The sequence below is a fragment of the Dasypus novemcinctus genome, chromosome 19 (genome assembly GCF_030445035.2).
Source record: "Dasypus novemcinctus isolate mDasNov1 chromosome 19, mDasNov1.1.hap2, whole genome shotgun sequence".
Lineage (NCBI taxonomy): Eukaryota > Metazoa > Chordata > Mammalia > Cingulata > Dasypodidae > Dasypus > Dasypus novemcinctus.
In genome coordinates this window covers 38,862,159-38,877,494 of record NC_080691.1, presented here as the reverse complement: position 1 = coordinate 38,877,494, position 15,336 = coordinate 38,862,159, and the positions used below count along the sequence as shown (strand labels likewise).

The 15,336-nt window shown below is 38.1% G+C and overlaps 1 protein-coding gene across 33 annotated transcripts in view; it reads right to left on the bottom strand.

The window, feature by feature from the left end:
- The window catches only part of MTMR3 (myotubularin related protein 3), a 184,607-nt gene that overhangs the window by 81,783 nt on the left and 87,488 nt on the right, over positions 1–15,336 (bottom strand). For 19 of the 33 annotated variants that reach the window (XM_071209862.1, XM_071209872.1, XM_071209879.1 and 16 more), the window contains exon 2: positions 1,599–1,650. The exons of the other annotated variants lie outside the window; for them this stretch is intronic. The gene's annotated coding sequence lies outside the window, so the exon portion shown is untranslated. The remainder of the gene's footprint in view (positions 1–1,598; positions 1,651–15,336) is intronic. 33 annotated transcript variants of the gene reach the window in all.

The following is a 15,336-nucleotide window of genomic DNA, read 5'->3' as shown; positions in this document are numbered from 1 at the left end:
TACAGGAGACAAATTTCAAACCCATGTGTGAAGAGCCCTAAATACCAAACTAAGGAACCTGACCCTTATTCTGGGGGTAATGTGAACCTCAACATTCAAGGGAATAACTGGGATTTAGAAACTAAAACCAAAGCAATAACTACCCTTTTCACAAAAACTGGATTATAATACCCTAACTTAAACAGATGGAGAAACATAGGTAGTAATAAAGATTTTTGTATCATACACAGGTCTATGATAAGAAAGGCAAATTATAAGGACCAGACAGGGATTAATATTCACAATAGGGAAACGGACTTGGCCCAGTGGTTAGGGCATCCGCCTACCACATGGGAGGTCCGCGGTTCAAACCCCGGGCCTCCTTGACCCGTGTGGAGCTGGCCCATGCGCAGTGCTGATGCGCGCAAGGAGTGCCGCCCCATGCAGGGGTGTCCCCCGCGTAGGGAAGCCCCACGCGCAAGGAGTGCGCCCCGTAAGGAGAGCCGCCCAGCGCGAAAGAAAGAGCAGCCTGCCCAGGAATGGCGCCGCCCACACTTCCCGTGCTGCTGACGAAGCGGACAAAGAAACAAGACGCAGCAAACAGACACAGAGAACAGACAACCGGGGGAGGGAGTGAATTAAATAAATAAATAAATAAATCTTTTTTTAAAAAAAATATTCACACTAAAGGCAGGACTAGCAAATTTTTCAAAATTTGTTTTCTAGTTAAACATCACATTAGTACCACTAACTCTAGTAATAAAAGGCCTTGGTTTTAATATAGATATATATCAACTTAAGAAAATTTAACATTTAAGAATCAAGAGCTTCAAATTAAAAGAACTCTAGACTGAAAAAAACTCTTTAAATAAGGGATTACAGCTACAACACATAAAATATCAACCTAGCTATAAGTTTGCAGGCTCAGTATATGGTAATATGAAGTAATTACATGGAAAAAGTTACCTGGCCTGAGTCCTAGTTCAAATTCAAATATACCGCATTTAGAGACATTAAAATGAACACAGAAAAGCTCATCTAAATAATCATGGACAAGGAGGTGAAGCAGGTTAGTTTAGGAATAGGGAAGATGAGTCTGAGACCTGGCAGAATACATGGCTACAAGACTCGTCGCTGTGAAATGCCTCCTGGAAACCCCGAGAGAAAGATCACTGCCAATAATAAAGCCAGAAAGATCCCAGGAGACCCCTCCATGAAATCCTATCTGGAACAAGATTAGAAAGAGATCCCATTCAGGGTCAAGGGAAATCCCTGGATACCCTCCAACGGCTTCATCACTGACCCCCTGAGAACTAACAGGTGGGGAGGAGTAAACAAGAAGGGAAGGAGTAAATAATAGCTTAATAAAGGTAACCACATAAGCCAAAATGCTCTCTCTGCCTAGAGGAGCCCACATCTACAGGTTTAGGTAAGTTCTCTTCTCCCATTTCTCAATAAACTACTGGCCAACTAAACCAGCAAATTCTTAAATTCTTTTGTGTGATATAGCCAAGAACCTAGAGGAATCCATCATCCCCCAACTTCAGAAGAACAAACCACAAAAATCAATCTGCCTCAAAACAACAGAGTAAGATAGTCTCAAATAAAAACAAACTTACCAAATGAAGTTTGTCCTAAAACTTTTTCTACTAGAAGCTTTCAAAAGGAAATCTGCAAAAGAAAAACCAGTAGTTTTACAATGACAAATATCCTAAAAAATCAAGATAAGCCACTTAGCTCTCCCCACAAGACTTTCCTCTACAATTCAGAATGCTGTGACAGTATATTAATTTTTAAGAATGACACATCAAATTTGTTAATTTGTTACAAAGTTAACTTAGTCAATTATAGATTTTAGAATGTTTAATAGCACAGAATGGACCCAGTCATGTCTCAGCATACCTTCAGAAATTGCACAATGATGAGCGCGCTTTCCAGGAACCTATAGATATTCCTACTTAAGGGTTTTTCTCAATCAAGGAAGCATGGTTTCTGATAGCTTCACAGGGAAACCTTTGCTACTACAGGAACGAGTACTATTAAAAAAAATATTATTTAAGATGACAGCCACTCCAGGCTTAGGCGTCCTAGTTTAAGGTGTTTTGTACACATAGTTGGCTTTTACCAAGAAGCCTTTCATGTTTAAAAAAGGGGAAGTAAAGAGTACAGTCTAAATACAACAAATTCTCACAACTGGACAACAATCTGACCTTTACAGAAATAAAAGACCTAATCATCGTGATTCCTTTGTAATGATTTCTCTCAATATTTACAGACAAAATTCTTCATTTTGGACTGATTGCTTAAATGTCATGAAGTCACAAGAAGATCATGCAGAAAAATACAAAAACTCCAAAAATAAGGAGGTAGTCAGATATGGATACATTACTCACATAACCTCTAGAAACTTTTTTATAACTAAGAATCATAAAAGAAAAGCTAGATCTATACTAAGTGTTTTGACCATTTTTTAAGAAGTATTTTTGTCTCTCAGTAATTTTTAACTTAAATTTTATAGTAACTCAAGCCATATTAACCATACATTATATGTAAAATTTAAAAAGCTACTCCTATTTGCAATTTCAGACACAAACCATATTAACTATCCAGACCCATCTTGCTCTTAAGTTCTTTACTAGGTGCAGTACAATACAGTAGGAAAGTTGGGGGTTTGTAAATACATAGGTCCTTCTCTTGCTTTGTAGCATAATTTTATTTGGGCATATTGAAATATATATTACAAATTATTTTTCCTTTAAGTTATCAAAAGGACACTATATTGATTTTTAAAATTATGTCTGTGGGTAAATTATATTCTCTATGAATTTCACTTTAGGAAAATAGAGAGGACATTAGAAACATTTGTTTAAAAAAAAAGACCATGTACTGAGTCACACTGCCCTCACATACAACTAAGCAATTACCTAAAAGGGCCTTATTACAAAAGAAGGTTTTAAGCACTAATAAATAGCCAGCTACCATTCTTTTCTCTCCCTTTAAGGCACAGTGGGGCACAGGGATATGGCAGGAGTTTAACTATGGTCATCCTTAAATTCCAAAAAGCCCTTCTGAAGATATCTGAAATAAGAGTAAATTTTTTCCATCATATATTAAATTATGGATAGGATTTTATCTAAGAGAAAATTCTCAAGAGAAAAGTCAATATACTTGAATATTAAATATACAATATTGGATATCACCATGCAGCTTCCCTGGGGAGGGAAACCTAACACAATATACTCAAAAACCCTTTTCAGACTAGGAGTCAGGGTGTGGAGTCCCAGAGGAGGCCAAGAAGGAATAGAGAACTACTCTGCCCTCATATACAGCACCTGTATAGAACAGTTTAGGTGATTGCTGCATGTCACCCAGAACATCTGCTTCAACAAGAGTAAAGAGGCATGCCTTTTGGGGCTATTTATATAATAAAAGAACCCAAACTAAAAAACTAGTTAATAACAGGTGGGTTGGGGGGGAAATACACCAAATGTAAGATATGAACTATAGTTAGTAGTAATATTTTGATATCCTATAATTTGTAACAAATGTTTCACAACAATGCAAGGTGTTGGTGGTGGGATGATATATGCGACCCCTCTACGATGTTATGCATGCTGGTTTTGTAAGTTCACAACTTTTACTATACACTTATTATTTATGCATGTTCACGTATAACGATAATACTTCAATAAAATTTTTAAAACTTAAAAAGTAATACAGAATAGTGCTACATTTTATGTGAGAGAAAATAAGGATATATATAAACTAATACATATTAGCTTATATTTATACAAATATGTATTAGGTTAGACTTGTATGTGTACATGTATTAGCTTGAAAAACCAGCTAATCAAAATGATTACTCACGGGAGAAATGGAAAAAAAAAAAAAAAACAACAACATGTAATCATCAGGCCAAACCAAATTCAAATAGAAAAACTAAGAGACTCAAGCTAGGCTACCCAAAATGGCAGCGGGGGGGAGGCGGGGGTGGACAGCATGACAACAAGAATACCATACAGCAATATTATGGCTAGGATAATACATTTTGCATTTGGTGTTGGTGCAGGCAACTGTATTAAAATCAAAAGATGATTTTTAAGGCATATGTGATTAAGGATACCTTTCTTTTGTGCCAATAATTTAAAATTGATACGCTAAAACAATCTGCACAGCTCTTAAAGCATGAGCTAGTTTCATCTAAACCTGCAAAGACATAAAAGATTTTATATTTTTTCACTGTGAAGAAATTCTTTCTGCGTGAAATTACAAATATGTGTAGAATATATTTAATAAAAAATTTATGAAATAGCTCACTACAGAACTTAAATACAGATTGGTATATAGAATATAAAACAATATTCTGTATAAATAACTTTAGCCTTTATAAAAATGAAGTCACAGGCTGACATTATGTTCTGTATTTCAGTGATGATGGCCCTTGCAAATATTCAATGTAAATGGTTTCAGATGCTCAGCTTTCATTAACTGTAATCAGGTTATTTTATTCCTCATTAATGCTTGATGAAAAAGCTTTATATGCAGCTGACCTAAGAAAATACTGTCCATACTAATCAGAATTAAATCTGTACACAGCAGTTTTAAAATGAATGTAAAAAGCACTAAATATTTTCTTCCTGCAAACTGTACTTCATACAATCTTTCTGTAAATTAAATTTTAAAATGCTGTAGTGCATTAAAAAAAAAAAAAAGCAAACCCAGACTCAGTCTAGGCCTCCCAAAACGGTGGGGGGGTGGGGCACAGCACTTCTATGGTTAGGATATATTTTCACTTCAAAAGTACAATCAAATGCAGGATAGTTAAGAGTTGAAAACTTTAAGACAGTATCACTGAATAATTTTAAAGGAATCTATTTTCACCGATGTATTAACATAAGCAAACAGGCTCTTCCTGCATGTGCAAAACAGACACAGCAAAACCTGAGCGTGGAAGTAATATGAAATAATTCAGAGATGTTACATTTTAAGAAGTCATTTCACAAAACTGCCACTACTTTGAACGAGTTTTTCAGCTTCCTCATTTATGTCTATTTGCTTTTCTCAAAACAAATGGATAATACTGGGGCAGACTAGAACAGGGACCTGAGAGAAAAAAAAGTGCCATAGAAAGCACTAGGGTATAAAGGACAAAGCATTCAGTTCTGTGTAAAACTCCTGCCCATGGTCACCCATCTTTGCCCATGTGCCTGTCAGCGGAAAGTCCTGCCAACAAAGGAGGAGTAAACTGCCCAAGACCAAATACCTTAAAACAATAGATAAGGTGAAGCTCATTCCCATACTCCTTGCCCTGACACCCACTTAGGCCAGGAGACACTCAGACCAATGAAATTGTAGTGTTTCCAATCCTTTTTTTGCATACTGAGAACCAATGAGAATGTTGCAATTCTTAAGTCTTCATTTACATGGAAGAAGGAAAGGGGGGGGGGCCTGGCCTTAAAAAGACCCCAGCCCCAGCCCCAGTCTTTCCCTTGAGCAGGCTGGCATTCATCTTGGGTATATACTTTCTCGTTCTTTTGCTTTACAATAAACTCTACTTGCTTTCTTAAACCTGGTGTGTCCCTGAATTCTTTCCTGTGAAGTAGCCAAGAACCTGGAAACTCACCGCCAACAATACACCCTTTCCAAACTAGGATTCTATGTCCTGTTGGGTAGGATTATAACATAGTAAGAGATGACTTAATCTATAACATTAACCAAAATCCAAACATTCATCAGCTTGGTCTTGTCCAAACCTAAGGTTTCTAAAACATTTACTGAAGATAACTGCAAATAAAAAGAAAAGGAGAAAGTTCAAAAGCACAGCTGCATTCACATATCATGGTAAGTTAGTTGTAGAGTTTCATTCTTTCAACAAGTATTTTTAAGTGAAAGGCACAATTCTAGGCCCTGGAGATGCATGCAGTTGTGAACAAAAAATTGCTACCCCTTACAAAGCTACCCCTCTAGTCAACTGTGATAGTTTCACAAGACTGAATGCCCAAAGTGTGTGGCTTTTTTCACTACACATAACTATGCTTCGAAAAAGATAAAGCAAATAATAAACTGAGTCACCTGGTTTCACTGAGATCTCAAAGCAAGACAATAATTTTAAAAATAGGAAAAAATACAGAAGCTACTACTCTTTTTCAGCTTTTTGGAAACATTAAGGTCTGAGAATGTTCAGGATTCCAGACGCAAATTCACCATCAGTGTGCTGCATTCCTCCGCCATCTGTGGGACACAGATAAGCAGCTAACATAATTATCATTTCCTAAGCAAAAAACCAACCTCCCCTTTAAAAAAAATATTCCAGTAAATTAATCTGAAACCTTCAGCTGAACACTAATATAATCATATTTCTGTATCAACAGCCTTTACTGGTAATAAATAAGTTTCTTGAACCAACAACATTTATGATAATTCACCGTAATGAGTAAAAGCTCTGATTCAGTAATTAATGGCCAAAGACCAACCACTCCAACATAGTTCTGTAACTACATTACTGGTACAGAATGTGGCTCATATGATATTTACATATATTGGTATGGGTTTTTTTTTAATATGGAAGAAGCTGTACACTTCCTCTCCGCTCTGGATATTTTCCCCAAAGGGAACTCTGCTATAGAATTTGAAAGAGTTCCTTAGTGATGATCAATGTTTAAGGATCATTACCTTCATTAAGTGACTGAAATGCTGACAACTGCTATTTCAAAAATGGACCCAAAAAAGGGAGAAGTCAAAAGCCAAGTAATTGTGTTAAGGTCTGGCTGCACTTCAGATGTACCTTACTACTTTTTTTTACATCTCAAAGAACTAGGCAAGAGGAGCCCCTGACCATGCTCTCAAAAAAAAAAAAAAAGACTGTGACCAAACCACCATTAGCAAGTATGACTGATTAACAGCCTTTTAGATTGCTTACTTTACAAGTATTTTTCATTTAAACTTATCATTATAAAAGGGGTAAGAATGGAGGGTGGGGGACATAAACTATACATATATTGATCAAGAGATTAAAGCTGGGAAGTGGATGTGGCTCAAGCAGTTGGGTACCCACCTATCACATGGGGGGGGAGGGGGGAGGCAGGTCCCAGGTTCAGTTCCTGGTGCCTCCTAAAGACGATGAGCAAGACAGTGAGTTGGCTCAACAAGGAGACACAACAAGCAGGGAGAGGAGGTGGCTCAAGCAATTGGGCGTCTCCCTCCCACACGTAAGGTCCCAAGTTTGGTTCCCAGTGTCTCCTTAAAATAAAAAAGACGATGACGAACAGACACAGAGAACAGACAGTGAGCGCAAACAATTGGGGGGGAGGGTAAATTAAAAATTAAAAAAGATTAAAACAAAAGATCATAGCAATCTGCTAAAACAGGTAAAAATTAAGGAAGAATGTAAAGATTTTATTATGTTTTGACATTCTTTATAATTATTACTGTGCAGAAGACATTCATTTCATACTTTTAACTGAGAAATATTAAATCATTAATAGGACTGTAAGGAATTTCTATGAGAAATTTGTAATGTTATTTTCTTGACTCCATGTCCTCCATGAAAGATCACAAGGTAGGCTTCATTTCACTACTGAAATTAAAATCTAATTTTATAAGGTAGCATTTAGGTTTACCATCTGAAATGAAAAAATGTTCCCTATATCATAAGAACAACAACAAACCCTTACAATTTAACAGAGAATAAGAGAATACCTGAGTCTCCACTGTTCAGAAAAGACAGGAAAAATTCAGGCATTCAATAACAAGAAGTTAATTTAATTAAAAGCCAAGCAAGGTCATTTTCTCTAAGTGCCAGAGGTAGTTCAATATTTACAATTACTATGGAAAGATGAGAAAGACTAGCTCCAGCATCAGAAAAAAGTTTCTTGACTTTTGTTCCTTTAACTAATTCCAAGGTCTTCCTTTAGGAAACTAACAGAAGGCAAATTCCTGCCCATTCACTACCGTTCAGCTACTCACTCTCATTTAACCTGTAGTGAAGAGTAAATTAATAACTTTGGTAAGATTCTCCAAGATCCCCTTCCCCTCTTTTTCCCCACTTACTCCAAAACAAAAGTTCGCACCAACACTGCATAAATCAAATGTCTCATTAAAAGAAAAAAGAAAAAAAGAAAGTGATCTCCAGAAGCTCATACATCCTCATGGGAATTTAAATTTTCCCAATTACAAACTTGTAATCACTTCTTAATATATCTCATATCTTAACACTATATACTTCAGATATATCTTTCCTGCCTCCTACTGTTCAAAAAATATAAGCTTTATTACACTTTCTTGGACAAAAGACACAAAATGACTAATCCCAATGAAGCTTAACAGTTTTATAACAGGTTCTCAAAACGTTTCTTTAAGAAGGTATAAATTATAAATTCCTATTTCTTACATACTTAACAGAAAACTAATCAGTGAGATAGGTAGCAAAGACCAAAAACTGTGATTTTTTTAAAGCAACTAAAAATTAGGCAAAACTCATTTTAAAAAATGTACTGGGAAGCGGATTTGGCTCAACTGATAGAGCGGCCGCCTACCACATAGGAGGTTCAGGGTTCAAACCCGGGGCCTCCTGACCCATGTGGTGAGCTAGCCCATGCGCAATGCTGATGCATGCAAGGAGTGTTGTGCCACGCAGGGGTGTCCCCTGCATAGGTTAGCCCCCACGCACAAGGAGTGCGTCCCTCAAGGAAAGCCGCCCCATGTGAAAAAAAAGCACAGCCTGCCCTGGAGTGGTGCTGCACACATGAGAGCTGATGCAGCAAGATGATGCAACAAAAAGAGAAACAGATTCCCAGTGCCGCTGACAAGAATACAAGCAGGGGAAACGGACTTTGGCCCAGTGGTTAGGGCGTCCATCTACCATATGGGAGGTCCGCGGTTCAAACCCCGGGCCTCCTTGACCCGTGTGGAGCTGGCCATGCGCAGTGCTGATGCGCGCAAGGAGTGCCGTGCCATGCAAGGGTGTCCCCCGCGTGGGGGAGCCCCACGTGCAAAGAGTGCGCCCATGAGGAGAGCCGCCCAGCGTGAAAAGAAAGTGCAGCCTGCCCAGGAATGGCGCCGCCCACACTTCCCGTGCCGCTGACGACAACAGAAGCAGACAAAGAAACAAGACGCAGCAAATAGACACCAAGAACAGACAACCGGGGGGGGGGGGGGGGGGGGATTAAATAAATAAATAAATCTTAAAAAAAAAAAAAAAAGAATACAAGCAAAGAAGGACACACAGCGAATGGACACAGAGAGCAGACAACAGGGTGGGGGGAGGGATAAATAAACAAATTTTTTAAAAAAATTTTTTTACCAATGTCATTTTTACTGATGTCATTTTGAAACCTAACTTAAACAGCTAATTGTAATATGCTTTGCTTGTGGATCCTGTTCTGCCCTAAAGGTACAAAAACAGAATCTCCTGTCCCTATCCTTTTATACCACCTGTCTTCATGATTGCCTAAGAGGTTTCTTTCCAGAAAGACAAACAATAATTTGATGTAAAAAGGTCAACTTGCCATAGGGACTCAGAGAATGCCCATGTATAAATGGGCATGTTTTTCCTATTTTGCCTAGATACATAAGATATCAAACAATTCTATGAAAAATTTGGAAGTTAAACTACACTCAAAAAATAGACAGCTATATAATTATTCAGCTACAGATAACCTAGCCAATCTGCATAATACTTACATTCTACTAGGAATACTATCGTTCCTCTCCCCATCGGTAAATAGATTTCTCAAAGTTCTGGTTCCTTTTATTCATTTTTACGCAGAGTAACAGGCATCAAAATAGACAAGACCCAGAAGGCTGAATGAAAATGTAAATCCATCCCTTAAGCATACAACTTAACAGTGAAGAAAAGAAACCAACTTGAAAGTTCTGCTGCTATCCTTAAAATTAAAAACAGCCGAACTCCAGCCCCAAGGTACCTTCAGGGAAGAGGGACAAAATTCAAATAATAGAGGCTCTGTGAAATGAAAAAAAGACATTCTTCTACTGGCCTATTTAAAATTTACATTCTGGTAATTAGAAAAGGGACTACTCACATTTTCAAGAACAAGTCAATGAAAACCCAACAACCTGTACCATAACACCACAATTTGGGATCTGTTTAAATGGTGATCTCAATACCTATTCTTTCAAAGCAGTCCTCTTCAATGGCCAAAAGACCAGAAATTGTCTTGACCAGTATACCGTCTTCTTAAGAATTATTCTAAGACCACACAGTTCAACAGATCCCCAGAGAAGGATCCACCCTTGTAACCTAGTAACAGTTATCTTATGTAAACAGAGGAATACAGTGACTGCCATCCAAAAATACATAGGAAGAAAAAGTACTTTTCTAGCTAAAGTCAAAAGTACAATTCATTAACATGCTTTATGAAAAGGAAGGCAAAAATACTGTTAATCAGGGATAATAAGGAATAAGTTTTTAAGTCAAAGGGATTCTTCCCCTTATGCTTTTTTAAATAGCTGCACTTAAACCAAGAAATTAGAAAAACTCAGATAAGCCATGGGTTCACACTAAAGACAAAAACCAAAACTTCCATTAAAGCAAAATTTTAAGTCATCATTTTGCTTAACCATTACTCAGAAAATCTGGAGGCCTTTTTCTTTTTAAAGCATACTGGCTAAATTGTTTATATTCTTACTATCTTAAACAAGATTAAAAAAACTTCTGAAACATACAATCTAACTTAAATATCTGCTACACATATTATGAGGGAGATTCTAAGTAAATTGTTTATACATCAAAAATTTAAGTACTAGTCCATTCAGAATGAAAACCAATCACACAGACAAGAAATTGGAATCCTCAAATTTCCAATACGGATGAGAATATAACAATTAAGAATATCACACCCCCACAGTTAGTTTGAGTTACTTTTAGGTTTCCTGCATTTCCCAATATGAAAATACTTCTCGAAGGAACTAATGCCAGAAAGAAGAGGAAAGAACGATATGTTTGTCCAAGCTCTTTGATAAACTTCAGCCCCATGACTGGACAGCACGTTCTGTACTATTTGTTTTAAAGTCTGGATACTTACATATCCTAAAACGCAATTACAATGTAAACTGAATTTCCAACTTTGCAGGGTGTCTGCTGTGAGGCCACTGATGGGGAACGAATGGGATCCTGAAAATTGGAATGGGGACCTATGGCCTCATGACGATAGTGGGAATACTGAGATTCTAGACTCAGCTAAGTCTTCTTTGCGAGCTAAACCAGTAAGGGTATGCCCCTGAGGAGTCCCCCATCCTGCCTCCACCTTTAAAGATTAACCCTGATGTGCCTGATAATCCTCTAATTGCTTCCCTGAGAAAACAGCCCTCACACTTCCATATGAAAATATTAACCCTGCTACACCAGATAAAAGTGTAATGGACTGTCTTGAGACAGCTGGCTTGCAAGACCCTGCTAATTCTTCTCAAGAACCACTCTACTCTTTTCTTCCAGACCTGTAACTAGATTCAAGTTCTAATAGATGCAGAAAGGTGAGGTATAAAAAAAGTAAGTCCCATGAGAAGGTGTCCTACATTCCAAAAGAACTGCACAAATTTTTCCAATTTATATAGACTGAAATCAGGGTGAAATGTGTGGGAACAGTTATTAATGGTTTGGAATAATGGTGGCAGGAACATAAAGTTGGATTAGGCTGAATTTACTGCTATGGGCCCACTAAGCAGAGATTCTAGATGCAAAGATGTAGGTAGCTCAAGTGGTTAGAAAAAGCTCTAACAGTTTGTTCAGGTGGTTGGCTGAAACCTAAGACCAAAACATGGCAAACATTACCTGAAGTTGAAATAAGGCCAGAACTGCCCTCGTGTAATGTGATAGGTTTAGGGAGACTGGAGTGTTAAGCGTGGATTTATGGGAATTGGATGTTCCTCAAGCAACTGAGCTCCCACCTACCACATGGGAGGTTCCTGGTTCAGTTCCCGATGCCTCCTGGAGAAGACAAGCCAGACAGTGAGCTGGCACGACAGGCAGGCACAGTGAGCTGACACAACAAGATGATGCATCAAAGGATACACAAAGAGGAAAGACAATGAAACACAAAACAAAAGCAAGGAGCTGAGCTGTCTCAAGCAGTTGAGTACCTCTCTCCCACATGGGACGGTCTCAGGTTCGATTCCTGATGCCTCCTAGAGAGAAGACAAACAGATACAGAGAGCAGACAGCAAATGGACACAGCAGACAGCAAGTGTAAACAAGGAGGGGAAAGGGGAATAAATAAAAATCTTTAAAAAAAAAAAAATGGATTTATCATCTAAGACCTGCTCACCCACCCCAGGAATGCCCAGAAGGCACACCTTTTACCAGGACTGTGAGGAATAAATTTGTGAGTGTAGCTCCAACATCCTGAAGAGATCTGCAGTTGCTCTTCTCTGTAGGTCAAGTATTACTGTGAAAACTGCTGCCACTGAACTTGGATCCTTAAATACAATGGGAAGATGAGATCCCAGGGTGGCAGGAGCCAAGTGGCAGTATTTAATTGCAAAAGAAAAGGTAGGCATGTCTACCATAATGGGCAGTTGAGTTAAAACAGTTATTAGAATAGTCTGAATCACAGAGACCTTTGGCAATGGCTAGTAGATCATGGAGGACCTAGAAGTGAAAAAGATGGGCAGGTCACTAAATTCTTACTTGATCTATATAAGCAAAAAAGTTCTAGATCAAGTGAACAAAAGTCTGCCTTGAATCACAAAAATAGAGAATCATAGCCCTCAATCAATTCTCAGGCTTGAGACAGTTTACAAACTCAGAACTCCCTGAATGAAGAGAAGGACAGGTACCACTGGCTACACTGCCAAAAATTTATACTGTTAATCTTCCTCCCATTCTTCTCCAAAGAAACCTACTACAGCCTTTACCAGGGTGACTATACATTAAGGAAAAGGAAATATTAGACATTACTGGAATTATTAGACACTGGCCCTGAATTGACATTAATCTAAAACATCACTGTAGTCTACCAGTCAGAGTAGGAGTTTATGGAGTTTTCACTCAGGTCCAACTTATAGTGCGCCCAGTGGCTAGTTCTCCAGTTTCGGAATTCTGTGGAAATAACCATTCTGTGGTTATTTCCCCAGTTCCAGAATGTATAATTGGAATAGACATACTCGGGAACTGGCAGAATCCCTATACTGGTTCTCTGGCTAATGGAATGGGGGCTTATAGTAGAAGAGGCCAAGTGGAAGCCAACAGAACTGTCTCTACCTAGCAAGATAGCAAATCAAAAGTAATACCACAGGGAGCTGGTGTAGCCTATTACTGAGCTAAGTGGTTGAGCACTGGCTTCTGACATATGAGGTCCCAGGTTCAATCCCTATCCCTGGTACCTAAAAAAAAAAAAAAAAAAAGAATATCGCATTCCTGGAGAGACTGCAGAGATTAGTGCCACTATAAAGGACTTGAAGGATGTGGGGGTGGTGATTCCCTATTCAATTCTATTTGGCCTAAGAAGAAAAGGATGGATCTTGGAGGAAGACAATGGATTATCACAAACTAAACCAGGTAGTAATTCCAAATGCAGCTGCTGTTCGAGAAATACTGGGTGTCAAGTTGACAAGGGTTAGACTAAATTCTTGTATCAACTTGCCTAGGTTATGGTGTCCAGTTGTTTGGTCAAGCAAGCACTGGTCTGTTACTATGTGGTATTTCATAGATTTAAATCATCAGTTAAGTGATTGCATCTATGGATGATTACATCTACAATCAACAAAGAAGAATGCCTTCAGAAATGATGTAAGTCTCATCCAATCAGTGAAGGCTTTAAAGGAAGAACTGATGATTTCAGCAGTCAGAAAGAATTTCTTTCTACTTCAGCCAGGCAGCTTCTCATGGGGAATACATCAAAACCCTCATCAGAGTTCCCAACCTGTGGCCTGCCCACCAACATGGACATGTGAGCCAATTCCTATAATAAATCTCATAATATTTACTACACCATTGAATAAATGTGACAAGCCCTCCTAAGTCTGTTTAAAACCTCTATATTCATTTAAAATAAAGGCAATTAAATTTTTTAAAAATTAAAAAAAAAAAAAAAACACAAAAACTCTATATTCTAGTTCTTACCAAAAATGCAATGTTTCTACCTACCTTTCTTCATGAAGAATGAACCCTTAGGATATAAAGACTTAAAAGTTCAAATTTCCATTATTCAATATAAACTTTGAAGGTCCAAATAAATAATGAAGAAGTAATACGGGATTTTGCTGAAGCAAAAATTTGGGTCATAGTCATTTGAGGCTAAGAAGAACTCACTTAACTGAGTGAGCCTAGCCAACCATTAACCATTACTCCTCTACACATTTCTAGTTAACTGTCAAAGTACTATCACAGTACTTGACAAGTTCCTGTACATCCCTCTAAAAGAGGATCCTAGTCTCCCCATTTAGGATATTCTATGTTCATTCTAAATTTCCTGCCATCGTTTATGGTATTTTCATATTTCCCAGATAGCTTTCTACCAACCAGATCCCCAGAGCTTTTTTAGTATGCCAAGCCAACAAATTCTTACTGCATTTTTCAAGTGCACTTCATTAGAATTTATTCTCTTTATCAAAGTTGATGTCCCACCTCCATATACACCCACTGTAAGTTCTTTCAAAAGCTACAAAATGTTTTGATTACTCAATGATATACTTAACCCTCCTAAGAGTACTAGGATGTATCATAAAAATTTTCAGAAGCAATTAAAAATAACTACAGATGACAAGTAATACTCTTTATAATCCTTGGGAAAACTGGAGAGTTTTCTACTTTAATGTTCCAGCATTAAGCTCATGTTCGATAACATGTGATCGTAGTTAACTGTAAACTATTGTTTCATTGACATATAAAAGTTCTTGAGGCAAATGGAATCTTGGTAGCAACTATAATATCAGTTCTCATTTTTAAAAGTCATATAAAAGCTATGCAAACTCCTGAACTAGTATTAATACTCATAATGCTGCTTTTATATCAAAATGAGGGTGGTTTTTGTAAGAATAAATTATTGTTTCAAAACAAGGATACTGAATATGAAAGTTTGACACACACAAATATGCAAAAGTGGCAGCAAGTACAAGGAGAGAAAACACATCCAATCAAGCAATAAACAGGGCGGCGGACTTGGCCTGGTGGTTAGGGTGTCTGTCTACCACATGGGAGGTCCGCGGTTCAAACCCCAGGACTCCTTGACCCTTGTGGAGCTGGCCCACGCGCAGCGCTGATGCGCGCGAGGAGTGCCCTGCCATGCAGGGGTGTCCCTCGCATAGGGGAGCCCCACACGCAAGGAGTACACCCCATAAGGGGAGCTGCCCAGCGCGAAAGAGAGTGCAGCCCGCCCAAAAATGGTGCCTCACACACAAGGG